The following is a 17470-nucleotide window of genomic DNA, read 5'->3' as shown; positions in this document are numbered from 1 at the left end:
TTACGCAATAATTTCACATCAATAGTGGTGGTACAGGGAGAATAATAATCATTTTTATAGAGAAAAACATAACCGAAATAGTAAAACAGACAACAAAAAAGAAGTAAAATAAAAATGATCCATCCTTTCTTCTTTTGGTCTCCTGTGTTTATCCCTAGACATTTATGATGTACTACATAACAACATACTGGCTCTTATTGTATCGCGTCGAAGGCAAGAAGTTACACTTTGATTTGTGTTTTGCCCGTGCTTTTGTGTCTCAGTTAAAGAATTTAAATGCTAGACAATTCCTATCCTATTTTTTATTAATATTTTTAAGTACTCTCTTAGGGGCCAGGCGCACAAAGTCGTTGTTACATCTTTATGTGACATCACTCCAGACCTTAATGCTCTTCAGCATTTCCTCCACCCCCCACCCATCCCCATCCTTTCTTTTGGCACTCTATTTATTATTTCTAACTTTTCTTTGTACTCAGTACCTGTGATGCTCGAAGCATCTGGACTGTTTGCCATTCATTCCTCTTCATGCCTGTAAATCTATAACTGGAGTTTTTACTTAAAAATGAATGTAAAAAAGCAAAGCAAGTTGTTCCAGCCTTACGGAGAACGGCAGTCTATCCCTCCTTCTGACCTTCCAATGGATAGTTAGGGATTAAATAGGGATCTGCACTTACAGAACTTTAACTTTTGAAAAGTACACAGCTAAGGGCTACATAAACAAATATACGAGTGTATAGACAGATATGGAAGAATAATCAATTATCTTTTTGAAACTGAAGCTGGGATGGAAGCCTGGGGAGCAATCCTAATGTTGCCAATGGGTGTGCTATCACCAGCAGCACATGCTTTTGCCTTTATCCCCCTATAGAGGAAAGAATTCTGAAGTTTTGCCATAAAAACAAATTGATGGCAATGTGTTATAATGACACTTCCCTCATTTCTTAAAAAGTAATTAATTCCACCTAGGGTGACATTTTCAAACTCCTGTCTTCAGGTCTTTTCAGCTAACCTGAACTAAATCTTTTTCAAAAGCTCACAGATGAGCAAAAGAAAAAAAACCCTTTTTTATTTTATGGATCAAAGGATTTCCCAATAGATTAAGACTTTTCATTTTTAATGTTGCAAATTCCTCATTTTCAGTGCAGAACCAGGGGGGAAAAGAGACTCAAGTGTCAGGTGTGCAGCTGTGGCAAGGTGTTGGTGGGATTTTCTTTGGGCCTGTAAAACAGTGAATGAAATAAACATCCAAAGCATGGATACATATCCTCTAATACTTTCCTCTATCCCTAACACAAGCTGGAAAAGTAGAAAGCCTACAAATGTATGTATCATTGAATGGAAAGTTGGAAATGGAAAAGCAGTATGGTACAGGTAGAGTCACACACTGGGCTAAATTCAAAGTGGAGAAAGAAAACAGCCCTCATGGGCTGCTTCGTATCTGTCTCTCTCTAGACACATATGCACATACACACACAAACACAGAAAATGTGTTTGATCCTGCCCTTCTCTATGCAAGAGCGTATCTGAGTAGGCGATAAATCATCCGCTTGGGCATGTGCACACAGAAGCCAGTTTGAAAAATACAAGGAGCAGAGGCATTGCCATATTGAATCAGACTGTTGGTCCATCAAGTTTGGTATCAAGCCTCCAGCAGTGGCTAAACCCTGATACTTTAGAGGAAGGCAACCCTCAAAGTCCTCAGAGCATTTAGCTCAGTCTGTAGCTGGGGGAGGGAAAAATATTCATCCTAACCCCTGCAGGCAGTAAATGTGTGTCCTGTAGAGTGTGCTAGGATCTTCCTAATGTGGAGCTGCAACTATGATTACTAGTTTGAAGCAGGACCGCAGAACAATGTTTGCAAACATTCATTCACATAAAAAGCTGCTAATTCACTTTGACATCATGTGTGACCCTTTTCCGGGAAGGTTCATTTGAGCAAGCAGTTTTGTTTATGGAAAGCAAAAGTTTGTTAAATGCTCTGGAAGAACTTCCCCAAACATTTGACGTACACAAACTTTTCATTTATTTCTACACCTCTCAGTTATCCACACAGGAAAGAGAAACGGTGTTGCCTGACACACATGTTGACTCAGGCAGTGAAATCACAGGCTTGCAAACAGCAAATGCACAAAGTGAAAGACAAAAGAAATGCACCATAGATCAAAAGCAATGTACGGAGAATTCCTGAAGGGAAGTGTGACTTTTTTTTTTCAAATAAACCATTCTGTTACCCAAGCTCTCCTAATGGAACAGTCTGACATTCCTGGAAAATCATCCAGACTATTTAACTTGACCTCCTGTGTCAGCAAAATTCACCGTCTGGATGCAGATTTCTGGACTGAATCAACAGTTAGCAGAAAGGGCAGAGTTTTAGTCACCTGCATCCAGACCCATTGAAATATGCTATGTGCCACTGCAGAGCTCAATCTCAAGGAAAAATGTTTTGCTATGTCCTTTCCTGCCTGCTTGCACTCACATCCTTGATTCCACCTGCTCACAAGGAATTCCCTTGTGTTTGAACTCATCTGCAAAAGAAGCACCCTGTAAATCCTGAAATCGCTCCCTTCTTATGATGGGAGGAGCAGCAAGCCATGGGTGGCTTTCACAAGCAATCTAGTTTAAAATCATAGAATCAATAGGGTTGGAAAGACCATTGAGATCACCCAGTCCAACCATTAACCCATTACATCCATTCCCACTGAACCATGTCACTCAGTGCCACTTCTTCTTGAACACCTCCAGGAAAGGTGACTCTACCACCTCCCTGGGCAGCTTGTTCCAATGCATCACCAAACAGTGTGTTTAACAGCACATGGAGTTGCAACAGGACTTGACTTTCTTATTATTAATTACAAGTGAGTTTGAGAGATAGGAGAATGCGTAGATAGAAGAGGTTTAATCAGGGCTGGGCATCCCCATTTCCTAATATAAAAATGAAGGTCGAACTCACAAAAGAAATAAGTCTCTTGGGTCAGAATGATGCTGTAACATTTGTATGATAAAAAAGAAAAAATCTGCATTAGAAACACCAAACCACGACAATTGTAACCATCAGCCCAAGTAAACACTTACTTGCACAAAGACGCTTACCCCGAAACAATTCTCTGCTTTAAGAAATCATACTTGGTTTTGGTTGGTGCCCTTTGGACTCCCAGTGTCCCAGAAATGCATCTCATTCACTTAATTTCATAACTAGGCTTGCTGAAATTTTGTCTGGGCAACCAGGCCTCGGCATAGCCTGGCTCTCCCTGTGTCCCCCAACAGCTCTGTGACCCTCATGGAGATGGCTGGTCCACTCGCTCAGCCTAAAAGTTCTCAAGTGCAAGTTAACTGCGTTAAAATTGCACATGTCTTGGGTAGGTGGATAATCCCAGAACTGAGGGTATGAGCCCCATCTTGCTCCCCCAAACATCTCCATGCCTTCCTTTCTTCTCCCACCTCCTCAGATCAACCTTATCAGCACAACCTGCGCAAAGCAGGGAGCAGAACTCAATGCGATCTTCTTCTGTTAAATCAATTCCTATTACAGTTACAATTTGTTTTGTAGCTTCTTTAAAAAAAAAAAAAAAAAAAAAAAGACAAAAAAAAAGGAAAAAAAAAGAAAAAAGGCAAATGTCTCTCCTGATTTGGTTTTTTTTTTCTTTTTTTTTTTTCTCCCCGTTCCCTACCTCTTCCCCAGGGCCTCCGCTTGTGCCTCTGTGTAAGTCCTGGGGTCTTGGGTGTCAAATGTCAGGCCTTGTACAGAGCTGTCAAAGAGGAGAATAGGCTGAGATGATTGATGACTGCAAAGCCTGAAATCCAAACCTCTGCTGCAAATGCTTCTTTTACAAAAAAGCTGGGGCAACCCACAGTGGCTATATTCAAGGTCAGCTCGCATACCATTACACCCACCGCTTTGGGCTCCTAACAAGCCAACGCATTCATCGAGGATTTCTCGTCTCTCTGTCCCTGTGTATTTCTCTCACTCTTTCTCTCCCTCCCCTCACTCTCCTGGCAACCCTCTGCCAAAATTTTCAAGCACTTAATCCCAATAAAAAAAGGCATGGCCTTTTTTCCCCTCCCCTCCCTCCCTCTCCTTCAGGCTGCATTCGCTATGAGGAGCCACGGGCTGAAGCTTAATGCTGCACAAGTCAGATGACAAGATTATTAATGGGAGCAGGGCAATGTCATATCTGATTTCATGCATATTCATGAACGGAGTCATACAGCTGGGACCATGTGCCATGAAGAGACAGAGCAAGAGAGAAACTTTTACACCCCCTCCTTGCCGTGAAGAATCTGATCGTGGAGATTAAGAGCCCTGTCTTGCAAAATTCAATTGTTCTCTTTATATGTTAAGAAAAAAAGGGGGAATTGCTTGCATGTTAATAATGATGTGGTGCCAAGATGGTGCGAATATCTCTTTTTCCCTGTCACTGAATTAACTGTCCCAAAGCCAATCCTTCTGCAAGAAGGACGTACACCATCACCTCAAAAGTGAATTATTTCCAAAAGTCCCAGCGTAGGTTAAAAAGAAGAGAGGAAAAAAAAGGAAGCTACACACTGCCAGGATGCATGGTAGAAAAATGGTGACAAACTGAGCAAAGGAGAACTTTATTAGAGGTCTGCTTTGTACTCAGCACCTGTATAGTATTTTAGTCTGTAGCTTTACAGAGCAGCTAGCTCCTCTTACCTTTACAATAGTGCTTTCCAAAACATGGGGAATTTTATTCCCATTTTACACCTGGGTAAATTGAGGCATAAAGCTTTTATGGTTTATTGGCCCCATATCTACCTTATCAGAAAGGTTCTCATTACCTTAGCAGGACAGGGCCTGTAGGCACTTGAGCTGAAGTCAGGAGGTGAATAGCAGGGTGGTAATGCAGCTATAAGATGGAGTTAATTCTGTCTTCTGTTTGTTCTATGTTGAGAAATAACGCTCCTTCCTGCAAGACACCAGGACAAATAGAAAACTGAAGACACTGTGGCACTTAGCAAAAGATCTATGTTTTTTCTTCCCTATTCAAAATCCATCAGTATTGTTTCTGAGGCTCCGTGAGAATTAAACTCTGTTATAGCTGTCTGACACACTATTTCTAGGTAAAAATCTGTTTTTCAAGCTCTTAAAATAATCCGTTCAACCAAGCAGCAGTGTCTATTTGTGAAGAGACCGAGGCACGCCATTCCTTTGGACAGGTGAGGACCAAAATAAATAACAAAAGCAGCATCTGCAACTGTGAAATCAATTTAGAATTTAATTGCTGAAAACTATCTGACAACAAACTATAACAGTGCATGAAACAGTCCTGTAATGGAAGCGGTGGGTATTCCTGGAGTCGTTCACAATTAGCTGTGGATAAAATACAAGATTACAGTAGGAAACCAGCCTGGATATTGGCTCTAGCAAATAGGCAGACGACTTCTTTGCACCTTTAATTGCTATCATTCGAGGCCAGCAGCATATCCTCTCACGAGGATGCCAAACAACCCACGTGATCCAAACGCTCTTTGGTACAAGCTGATCTCAGTTACCCGTAGGGCTCTCACAACAGGCTTCCTGGCACAGAGCGACAGAATGGGAATATCTGGGCAGATTCAGGCTTTCTGAAAAATGGTGGGTTTATTCTACTATGGGTAAAAGGGATGAAGACAGGCTTACTGCTGTTTCCCTAGAAGCTCATTCCATAACTACACACAAATACGTTCCCAGCTACGCAAACCTCACTGTGAAACATACGTATTTACAGAGAGAGCCCAGATCTAGACAGGAGCAGGAGATAAAACCACAAGTATCTTTAGAAAGAATGACTGAAAATTTGCTGGGCTGTGGCTCTAACAGGTATAGTTCGACATGAGCTGGGAAAAGTGGTTGCACTGTGCAATAAATCAAGTTCCATAGCAGTTGTAGGGCAATACATCTTCACTTGGTAGAGGCAGAGCACGCTGCAGGAATCTGGCTGTGCCACTGGACCACCAAATGACCTTGGGTGGCTCGCTTTGCCTCCCAGCTCTCCGCTTCCCCCATCACTAAATGAACAGTGTCAACTACCTTCATTAAGTGCTTTCAGAGCATTTTATAACAGCAAGATATTGCTGTTATTACCATGCAGATGGCTGTGACTTTGTCGTAATCACCTATCAGATGATAGTGACAGTCTTGAGGGTTTCTCTTGAGCCCATGCATAGAGTACTGTTAAATATCAAACCTCGTTTTAATTTCTATATTTGAGGATGTGACCTCATATCTGTAATCATTTCTCAAGTAGTGAGTAATATAAAAGACTGAAAAAAAGTCATTTTTCTCATTCAAACAAGCGAAATGAAAAAATAAAAAAAACTCCACAACTGATAGAGATTATAACAGTGGGAAGAACATGACAGTGATATCAGAAGAGAGGAAATAACATGTTAATGACATTCAATATTCTCCCTGTGTCAAGTCATCAGCATTTTTATTGCCACTTTTCCTCCGAATACAGTATCAGAATTTATTGAGACAATCTGTCTCCATCACCTGTGATATAATATATTTTATTCAATAAGATATAGAATAATATTTATCTTTCAACTCCAATGACTAGTTTTAAGGGCAATAACAGCTTTTTACACAACAGCTACAAGTGTAGGAGTTTGTAAGTTTTAACGTCAGGCCTAGGGGCTACAAAGACTTTCCCATCAGAAACAGAGCAGTGAAACACTTGTACTTCTGCCTCGCCAGTTTTTTGATTGTTTGCCCTTTGCTATGGTTCTCATTTGTAAAAGAGCTAGTGCAAAAAGACAAAACAAATGGTCCCAATACAGCTCCTGTGAGTACACATTTAATGGAAACTGAGGCTGGAAGAAGCTGGTACTTGTCATAAATACAGGAGCTCAGCACTAGAGCCTGGTGTTTATCTCCAAGGGGAAGAGGACAGCCAAGAAAAAGTTCCCACATTACTGCAGAAGGAAGGCAGGCAGGGGAGAGGCTGGAAAAGGAAAGTGAAGAAAGCCAAGGGTTTGTCATCTCTGGTGCAGAGCATGTGTCTGCATTTTAACCACCCAAGCCAACTTTTCAGCTGGCCATCCTGGGTAGCAGTGTGGAGGGAGGATAACCTGGCTGTCCATAAGAACCAGAGATAGAGGTGATCTCAGCTTCCCAACAATCCTCTCTGGATATTTCTGATATTGGCCAACAGCCTTAAAAGTAGCAGGAAAGGAAGAAAGAGAATCACTGCAACTAGAAATGTCTAGCAGTTTCTGTTGGTTTTGTGTTTGTTTGTTTTCTTGATAGGGAAAGCAAAAGCAGTAACACTGGAGAGAAGATGGAAACCAACTTTGAAATACAGCCACAGCTGTTCCTGCTTTTGCTCTCCTCCCTTCCCTCAATCACACTACAAGAAAAGGCTGTGTACTTCAAATCATTTCCTGCCTGCAGCATCCTGATAAAGCCAGGCTTCCTGCCATTTGCCCAGCATGCTGGCACTCTGTCCTGTTCTTGTTCCCCTTGACATGTCCTAAGGCCTTCAATCAACCTGCTCTGCAGATCTCTGGGCTATCTGTGATCAGAGAACAAAATACCATAAAATCCAAGAAACAGCTCTGGCTATGCCTACAGTGGCATCCTAAGCAGCCACACCAACCCCTAAGACGTGTTAATTCCCCTCAGCCCTGTTCTACTACCCTCTTTCCAAGCAAACCCAGGCCAGCTGATGGTTCTGAGCTGCCTCCAGCAGATCATGTGCTCCATCTGGGAAGAATGGGAAGAAAAATCTCTTGGCCATAAGTGAGGACCAGCCAGGGCTTTGTAAAGGGGATGAGATCATTCTCATTGCCTTTGCACATTTCCTAGCTCACTGGGAACAGACAGCCACAGCAACACCTTGTAACCACTGGGGTTTTTAAAAAGCTGATGCAAAAGGAGTGAGAAAAAGATCAGGCAGCGTTGAGATGGAAGAGTCAAGTTTTTATGGCCTGAGTATCTGTGGTTCTACATAGGCCAGGCTGCCAAGAACAGCTTAGAGACTCTGCCAGAGCTGCGAATTCACCCCAGGAACCCAGAAATGCTCAGCTGTCTTCTGATAACATCCCTTAAAACATTTCATCTCCCTGAGTAAGGGATTGCTGGGCCTGGTTTGCAGTTTGGTGGCTGTGGTGGAGGTTTGATCATGTACTGCTACATTCACCCTCCCTGCAGCGCCCACCAACCTTCTGCCAAAGCAACAGGTCCCAGCAGACCACATCTGCTTGACAACAGGCAAATGTCATTTTTGAGTACATCATATTCAGCTTTTGTCCCTGTAGCCACATCCATCTGAACCTACTGCCAGTTTATTCCCTTTAACGAATCCCCTACGAAACAGCCAAGGGCAAACATAAACCTTGCTTCTCAAGTTGCCTTTCATGGGCTGATGGAAATGAGACAGCCACAGTCAGTTTCAGTGCTGCCTGCCCCAACCAAGCTCTCCCTGCCTTTCTCCTATTGTAAGCTTATGATATTTGCAGCCTTGCAGCAGCCTTCTGTGGACTCCTGCCTTCATGTGCCTCCTGCACCTGCATACAGCACCAAGGGGCTACCAGAAGACCTCTCTGTTGCCCACAAAGCTGTGCTGTCTCTCTTCCTTTCCTTTCCCTCCATCTCACACTCCTCTGCTCTCTCCTGGCAGTGTGGCTCCTTGCCAGCACATTGCACTGCCTCTGGGCATCTCACACTCCTTGCTTGGCTGACTCTTTACTCACCTGGCCCCACTGGATCTTACTGATTTCATTCCTGCCTTCCCTTTAGGCATAAAAGTTGTCGTTATTACATTTTCCACTCCCTGCTGGGCCATTGCTTTACCTTCCTAGTAATTCAGGATAGTTTCAAGTAATTTTGGAGGGGTTTTAGTTTGAATTTCTTCTTTCTCAGTTCAGTGAATGGAAGGTGCTACTTTCACTGCATGACAGTAGCCTTACACATGTGCACATGTCATACACACGTTCTAGACAGTGATAGATATCAGCAGTCTGTATGTGTATATACCCTGTTCACTGCAGGGCAGTTGGACTAGATGACCTTTAGGGGTCCTTCCCAGCCCAAACGATTCTATGACACATATGCGCTCTGACTGCTGTGGAGTTCCGGCCACCCTCTCCTCCCATGGCACTGAGACACACTGACCTCCCATTGCTTCCTATTCACTAGACACCAGGGTGTCTGGATTTATCCAAATGAGCAGCTGAATGAAGTTCCTGCTACAATTTTTTTTTATTTCAGAAAAGAAGACAAAGAGCTTTCTCGTGACTGATGTGCAGAAAGCACTTCCCTTACCTCTTTACCTCTGCTCACACACGCACGCACCCCAGCCAGCAGGCAGCCAGGCAGATCAAACAGGAAAAGCTTTGGTGGGAGAAAGAAATCAGCTACAGCTATTTGGCATCCTATCCTCAATTACTCTGCACACATTGTCACAGTCCCAGCTCATATAAGAAATCTGGTGTGAGCAGTACAGGCTGGCTTTGGCCCATCTTATTTAAACTAACAGAAGTACCCACAGAGTTTTATATGGCTTTGAATATTGCAGGAGTGCTAAAAGGAAAGCAAACAGGTGGTCTTTTATTAAAAAAACTGACATTTTATAAGCACGTAATATCAGACAATGTACATAAGAAATATAAAAAAACTGTATGGGAAGGCAGCAAGCAAACACCCATCAAAATTTATTTATAACATAAGCTCCCACTCTCATACCTGATACACAGATTTGCACTGTTATTTCCCAGTGGAGCCTTGAGAAGGTTTTGCTCTGACCATCTGAGCTCCCCATCTTTCTGGGCACAGTGGGAGGCCCTGAACCTGATTTTGGATAAGAACTACCTGGTAGTCTGCATAACTGCAGTGGTGTCACATCCTCTTGTTTTTATCCAAAAATGAAGGAAGTGGGCATCTTCAATTGCAAAATAACTTTATTGGGTGATACTAAACTCAAGCTAAGCTGCCCTCAGAACAGTTAAGAAAGTGCCTGTTCTACCACTGGGGATTTTTGCACAACCCTTTTTCCTCCTCCAGTCAGCCTTCCACATACCTATGAGAAATGGAAGATAAGTCCCACAAAACAGAAGATTGCATTTTGCTCACAACTGGAAAATCAGTAGACTTCTTGGGAGTATTAAAAAAAAAACATACATTAAAATGTAACGCGACTCCCAACCACTCACCAGGGAATAAACCGAAGAAATGTTGAATATTTTGCTAAAAACAGGCATTGCTACACATTCCAGGAAAACTCTGGAAGAACACTTGAACATCCAAATTCAACTCATGCCTCATATTCCTTACTGGTTGACTTTACCTCTTCAGAAGAAAATTGTGCCAAATTTTGGATCTGACATTGTACCTCAGTGGGCTACAAGTTGCTCTAACTTAGACCAGGATGAAATCCAGGGATGAAACCCACCCCTATGACACTGAAACTCCAATGAAATCCAGCTCAGGCTTCCATTCTAGAAGCACTGGAATGAGACACTGCCTCACATATATCAAAGCATTTTAAAACACTCAAAAAAAAAAAAAAATCAACCCAAATGAGCCTGAAGCAAGCCTCTCTCCTCTGTGTGCACCACAAACTACAGCAATGCCACTATGTGTGGACATAAAAAATTCTCTTGCTGCTTAATTTGCTCTTCTCTTTCTCTTTGAAGAAAGTACAGCGAGCCCCAGAACACCCTTCAGGTAGACCTGAGCAGATGGGTGAGGTTACAAACCCTATTAGTGCCAATTGGCATAGTGGCACCAGGAATGTTAGAAATCTGCTAATCCCTTTTCAAAAGATGTAAATTGCTAAGTCAGTTCTAATGCCAACTTGGCTGCTTCTCTTCAACCAAAGAATTTAATACAGCAGAGGTCCCCTGAGAAGGAAAAATAGATTAAGCCCCCCCTAAAACTTTGGTAGTTGGTTTTACATACTGTGAGCCTCAGGCTGCTACTTGAATTTCACTTCAAACATTTACTGCAAAGTGTCAGCTAATTTTTTTCTATTCGCCTGGTTACTCTTTAAAGGAGAAAATTTCATTAACAAACCATGGATATAAAATATGAAATCAGAGATCAGCTACCGCAGAGGAGAAGCCAAACATCACTAAAAAGGATTAGTTTCTTTCACTGTCTAGAAATTTCTCATGGAAGACCTTGGCTGCCCTTTTGATATTAAAACTTCCTAACAAGTATTACACAGGAGTTCTAAATTAGAACTTGCTGTCACTGGGACAGTTATAAAGTCTTAAATACATCCCTTTGCAAGTTGAGCTCCGTCAAAATGCATGTATGTGTGGTGGAAATCAGTGGGAAATGGGTGTGTATTTGTGGAAAGTTGCCAGTCAGACCCATTAATTATGGCAGGAATTCTGCCAGCTGATTTATAAAATGAGCACCCAAGTTTTTCCAATTAATTCCCATCATTCCATTCTGGACAGTGATCCAGTAGTCAAAGTAAAACAAAGTTTGCTCTCAAGTGTACTCTAGTAAAACCAATTTTCTTTTGTACCATGATTTCAGCGAGTTCCTCCAGCTTATGCTAGGGGAGAGGATCATTGCTTCCCATGTTGTTTTCTAATTAATAATTATATATAGTGCAGTTAGGCAAGGTTACCAGCCCCCTCCAGTGCCAGTTGGCACAGAAGCACCAGGAACATCTGAAATTTATTAATTCTTTCTTCCAAAAGATCCAAATTGCTTTAAGAAAAAAAAAAAAAAAAGACAGGAGAGAAGTGCTGTTACTTTTAGGCACAATCACAAACCAGGGACAGAGGCACATGCCTGCTACTAGGAAATATTGTCATTTCCACAGCTTTGTTTGCCCTTTACCTTCTGATATTGGACAAGTTCCCAGTCATCACCTAAAAGCCCAAGCAGTGTTCCAGGAAGCTGTAATGTGCTCACGTGAGTGTAAGGGACTTTGGGCTCTCATGAACAACTGCATCAGGTCTAAGAATATATGAACTGTGACTAGCAATCACTAGAGGTAATTGGAAACTTTTTCCCATGGAAATTTAAAATTTGTATATGAAAAGTCACATCATTTTGGTTTTGAGCATTCTGCTTCAAGAGGGCATCAAGGTTTCCTGCAGAATGAACATCTTACTTCGAAGTAGTGGGGAAAAAAAAAAAAAAAGGAGACCGTTGTTAGCTCAGAAACAGCTTCAGACATTCAAGAGAAATTCCAAGCAGGTTGTTAATAACACTTTAGTGGTATCTGGCATAATTGAAAACTCCACTGGAGCCAATCAAGTTAAGCCAGTGTAAAAATGGCCTAAGTTAGAAGAGAAGCCAGTCATGTTAAAATGGAACGAATTTATAAAACCGCCCTTCCTTTTCACCTGTTGTAAAAGGCCCTTTTCCCCCCCTTCCTAGGAAGTCAATCTATTCTTCATTCTATTTCAATTTCATTTTCTATTTCTTAAGCCCAAGAGCAACGTAGCTCTCTCTGGTCCCGAACGCTTTGCAAGAATGAGTAGAATAGTAAAGACAAATTTTTTGCTTTGAAAATATTCTTGTTCTAAGCACACATCTTCAGTCTTGAACTTTAAGGTATTTTCTACCAATCTAGAAGAGTGAAGCCGAACAGAATGCGACTCCACAGCCTGTTACTCAACTAATGTTTTTCCAGAAAAACTTACCACATCTGTTCTGTCCCATCACATCTTCAGGCTTTGTGCTCACGATGTCATAATCTCCCAAGCCCATGAACACAGCAAAGTTTACTCAGGTCAATTGCAAGTCTTCCCTTTCTCCTAATTTTTTCTTTGTTTGTTTTATTCCGTTTCTGACAACAATAATCTCTTTTAATTGCCAGTTCTGCCAGTCGCACAATGGACCTTGCTTTCTGCTATCTGACCAGTAGAGCTCATAATTAGTGCTTAATTATAGTTTCTAGAGCTAGAGCCACTTTGGTCTGATAGGAAAAATCTGCTTTGTTACAGTCAATGAAGTATTTAAAGCTATGTCCAGAGTTGGAATAGGTTTATTAAACACTTGGGTAAGCAATAAACTAACTTTGATTGAGCGACTCAATAGCTTTTTTTTTAATGTACTGGTTTAAAAAAATTAAGAAAAAAATTAGATAGACTTAAAAATAACTTGGCATGGTAAAGAAATGTCTCTGCTAAGAACACATGGCTGCCAGTGGGGTCTATCGCGTTGGATGCAACTCAATCTTCAGCTCCAGAAAAGAGCGCTTTGCAAAATATGTGGCAGCATCATCGCTATTATCTGCAAAGGAGGAGGGAGGAAGAATTCACTGAGGTCCTTCAGTCTGTTCAGAGCTAAATAAAGAATGATACTGCTGAGCATGGGTGTGTTTCTAAGGGAAGCTGCCAGAACTAATGAAAAAGAAAATCAACTCCTCGCTTTTTAATTTTGCTCATCACTTTCCAAGTCTTTCAGGGGAAATTGGAGGCTGTCCCAAATTCATGACAATTTTGAGTTTTGTGTACTAAGTTGTGATACAGACACAAGTTCTATCTGCCCACAGGTGCCCTCACACCTATCAGCTAGCTGAGACAATATTATTCTAGGCTTCTTTCCAGTAGGTCTGCCAGGCCACACAGACAGAAATGGAGAGAAGTGAAATAAAATAACCATTTTGGTGACATGGAGGAGGAAAAGGATTGTGCAACATCATTTCCAACCAGTTCTCATGGCAGGCAGTAGCCTGTTTAGCCACATCATTCACTCCTTTAGACAAACAGAAAGGTTAACAGGAGGTGCCTTTGAAAAGAAGCAATAGCTTTCCACCAGGTGTAATTTTCAGAAGGGAAATAATCTTCAAGATCTGCATAAGAACTGGGTATATTATCAAGGGCAACACTATCTGCTGAATGGGTAACATTTATCAAACCCAAACTTTGCAGTCATATTAACTCCTTTCTTCATACAGATATTTTCCTGTTGTTTTTCTTCTGAAAATGCAATGCACTTCTCCAATTCAAGATGTGATAAGTTTACCCTTTTTTTTTCCCCAAGAGGACAAGAGTATTTTTTTAGCCTTGCTTGGAAGAAAGAGAGAGGGAAAAAGGGAAAAATCTGACAAAATGTAGTCGCTGAAAAAATGTTTTTCTAATGTGACAACAGCATCCTTCCTCATTTAGCTGTGGACAGATGGAAGGCCACCGAAATATGCAGCCTCAGCCTGAAGTCAGTTTACTCCTTTTGTAAGTTTTCTCTCTTCGTTGAGGAGGTGATTTCATCATACTCAAAGTAGAGAGATAAACAGGCAATTTATTCATTACATGAGTTAGAAGGATTATTTGACCTTTTTTGATGCACAGAGCTGTGGTTACTTAAACGGACTCAGATTAGGACAGGATTGCACATCTCTGCAAGTTTCATTTGCCCCAGCGCAACTGAGTTTTCCTCTGTCTCTTCCCAACCAATGAAACCACATCATTATCAGTGGTATACATAACACCATAGCATGGTATCACCATATCTTGGTGAAATGGAATTTGCACAGGATGCCTGTGCTGAGCTCATAGATGAATTTCTATTGTCCATTATCATTTATATCTAATATGAACCGTTCTACACAGCTCGCCTCTAATCCCCATGCTTGTTAAGGAGCTTAAAGAGTAAAAATCAGTTGATTTCAGGGCTTTTGGAGTTCAAGGTCAAAGTGATTATTTCTTTCTTTTTTTTTTAAGGCATGGACTCACCACAGTTTCCAAAGTTCAGTTTTTTCCTGGTTCCCTAATTAGAAACTGTACCAAGAGCATATCTGGTGCCTTTTGTACATGAGATCAACCCCTTACCCTGGGACCAATTATAGGAAAATAGCTTTACACGTTTCACTGTTTGAATACCCAATGATCATACATGCCGTCACATTCTACAGCAAAGCTGTGATAAAAAACACACCATTAGCCATTTTGTTCTGTGCCTTTAAAGGAGTTTAAAATGAACATTCACACCATAAGCCTATCAAGCACCACATGCACAAATACGGAGTCACAGATATAAATGCACTCATGAAGTCACATGCATTAGATACTTACAGGAAAGATATGCATAAATTAGAGTTTTCATCAGATTTTCCTCTCTTGGAAACCTCATTTACCATCTCTATGGGACTAACATGCGTTTGTATGTATCACATAGATACCTATCATAAAGGTAGGTACAGGTATACATATGTAGACACGTGTAAAGACATGGGCAATAGGCACATGAATGCATTATCTGGCTCTGTCCCTATGTTTAAATGTAAGCCTTCCATAACAACTGATTTTCTCTCGAATTTAAGCAGTATCTGAACAAGTCAAAGAAAGGGTCAGAGATTAGAAGGGATTGTTTGGGATTCGGTAAAGTGCTTTACACTCCCCTTTTGAGAGCTAATAAAACATACAGTGCAGGAATGTCCCTAAAATTCCCCTCCTGCTTTCTGTGCCCATCAGCGCTTCGGTCCTTTTCTAGTGCTGCTGATCTGCATCCCGACCATTGACCTCCAATTAACCTCTGTAGCAACTCATGGATATTTAAACGCAAGGCACACAGTGAATCCATGCCTAATCTGGTGGGAGACTGAATCTGCCCTGCTGAGCTCATGTCCAAAGGAGAGGGTACAGGAGAAGTCCATAGGGCCCTTAGTTAAATGCATGCTTCCATGGCATGGGACCAGGAGACCTTTGCAAGGGGTGCATTGTGTGGGAACATATTAAGGATTCAGATCAGGCAATATATCAGCATTTATCAAACATTTAACTTTAAGAAAGCACTGCCTGAGCATGATATCATAAGTGGCTCCATGCTCTTGAAACAGTGCTGAAAGCTATTGGAGCCAGCTCCATTACTTTCACTAGCCTTGTTCAGTGCTTTACCACAGGACAAACCACTTGACTTCTCTTTTTTAAAGTCCATAATGAAGACCAAATACCACTTCTTCCATTAATTAGCATGGCTAGAGAGTCACAGACCCCCTTTGATCCTTTGAAATGGTGCTGATACTCAGAGCCTTCTGCACCTAAGCCTCTAACCCATTTGCAGTATCTATCCTCCTCCTTCTCTACTGTTCACAGCTCACAGAGAAGGATTGATACTAGGTTAGTAGGATCAGAATCTGCTGTAATCCTGCAGAAAAGTTCATAATAGAGTCTAATTATATCAAGAAAAAAATGTTTATGTCTCATAGATCTTTTTTCTGACACGATTTGTCCCCAGATTTCCTAGTTACTCCCAGGACAGGGCAACCTAAAGTAATATCAAAAGAAATAGACTCCACAGACATATTATTTCCTCAGGATATTAGCAAAGGAAATCCAAACTTGTAAGAGTGGCACGTAAGTGGGGTTGGCCCTCTGCAGTTTCACAAGGGAAAAAAGAAAAGTTGTTGCATGAGCAAACAGAATGATGACCAGTTTCTTCAGACACGTCACCTGCACATCACCTAAACCACCATGCTGCCTTCCTCTCCTGAATACCCCTTCCTGGACACTCTCACACGACCTATTTGGCCAACTCAAGAGCCAAATACACCACAGTGTGCTCAGATCTACCTGTAGATTTGCACTGTCTGAGCTGTAGGAAAACCTTCCCTCCACCAGCTTTCAGTTCTCCAAAAATTTTTATTAGCAAAATGCTAATAAATAAGTCTACTTCTGTGCCGGATTTTGCTGAAACTAACAAGCTCAAAACTTACGAGGGACAGACTGAAAGATGGATGGACAGAGTCAACTATATGTTAGTTACTAAATATTAACAGTTTCTTCCCTGATGACGTTTCAGCTTAATTACACATATCAGCACCTTCTCATCTAAACAGATGAGTTGCATCGTGGCCAAAAAATCATGAAATAGGACCCTCCTTGTGCCAGTGAGGGGCACAAAGAAATGGGTAAAGGAGTTCATGACCTTCAATTTGAATCAATCCTTACCAGCTTTTTAAATTCCAACAGCCATTAAACTAATTCCAAACAGATTATATCTGCCATAATAGTGACTAGCAAGCCCAGGAGAGAGATGTTTTTTAAAGTACCCAGTCACTTAATTTCATCGTGGTTTATAAATCAGTATCAACACAGTGAATTACTTCTGAAAGCAAAGTTGGCCTCTTGCAAATTCTGGGACCAATTCTGAAAACATCAAAATATTTCTAAGCAGCAAGGTTAATCAGAATGCCTGGAAGTGTTTACTTTTGTCAACCCTATTGAAAAGTAATTCAGCAAAATCACAAAGGGGAAGAGGAAATGGCTATCAAACTACTTCCATTTCATCTTGGAAAGAGTGGTGCCTGTCCTTGTCAGTCACACGGCGCTGGGGCAGAAGAAAAATCTCTGTTCCCACTGTGCCAGGAGCAAACAGTGGGAGAGAAGAATGTGAGAGGCTCTATGAAGAAGGCAGTGGGGAAAAGGCGGCGGTTGGATTGGATAAAAAAGGAGAAAGAAGAGTCCAACCAAACAAAGCCATGAACATTTATTCAACTCATGTCAAAAAAAGATACGTAAGCCTTGTAACATATTGACAAATCCCTCACTAAACTGAAATGCA

This window comes from Tetrao urogallus, assembly GCF_951394365.1.
Source record: "Tetrao urogallus genome assembly, chromosome: 11".
Lineage (NCBI taxonomy): Eukaryota > Metazoa > Chordata > Aves > Galliformes > Phasianidae > Tetrao > Tetrao urogallus.
Note: the sequence above shows the minus strand (reverse complement) of the source record.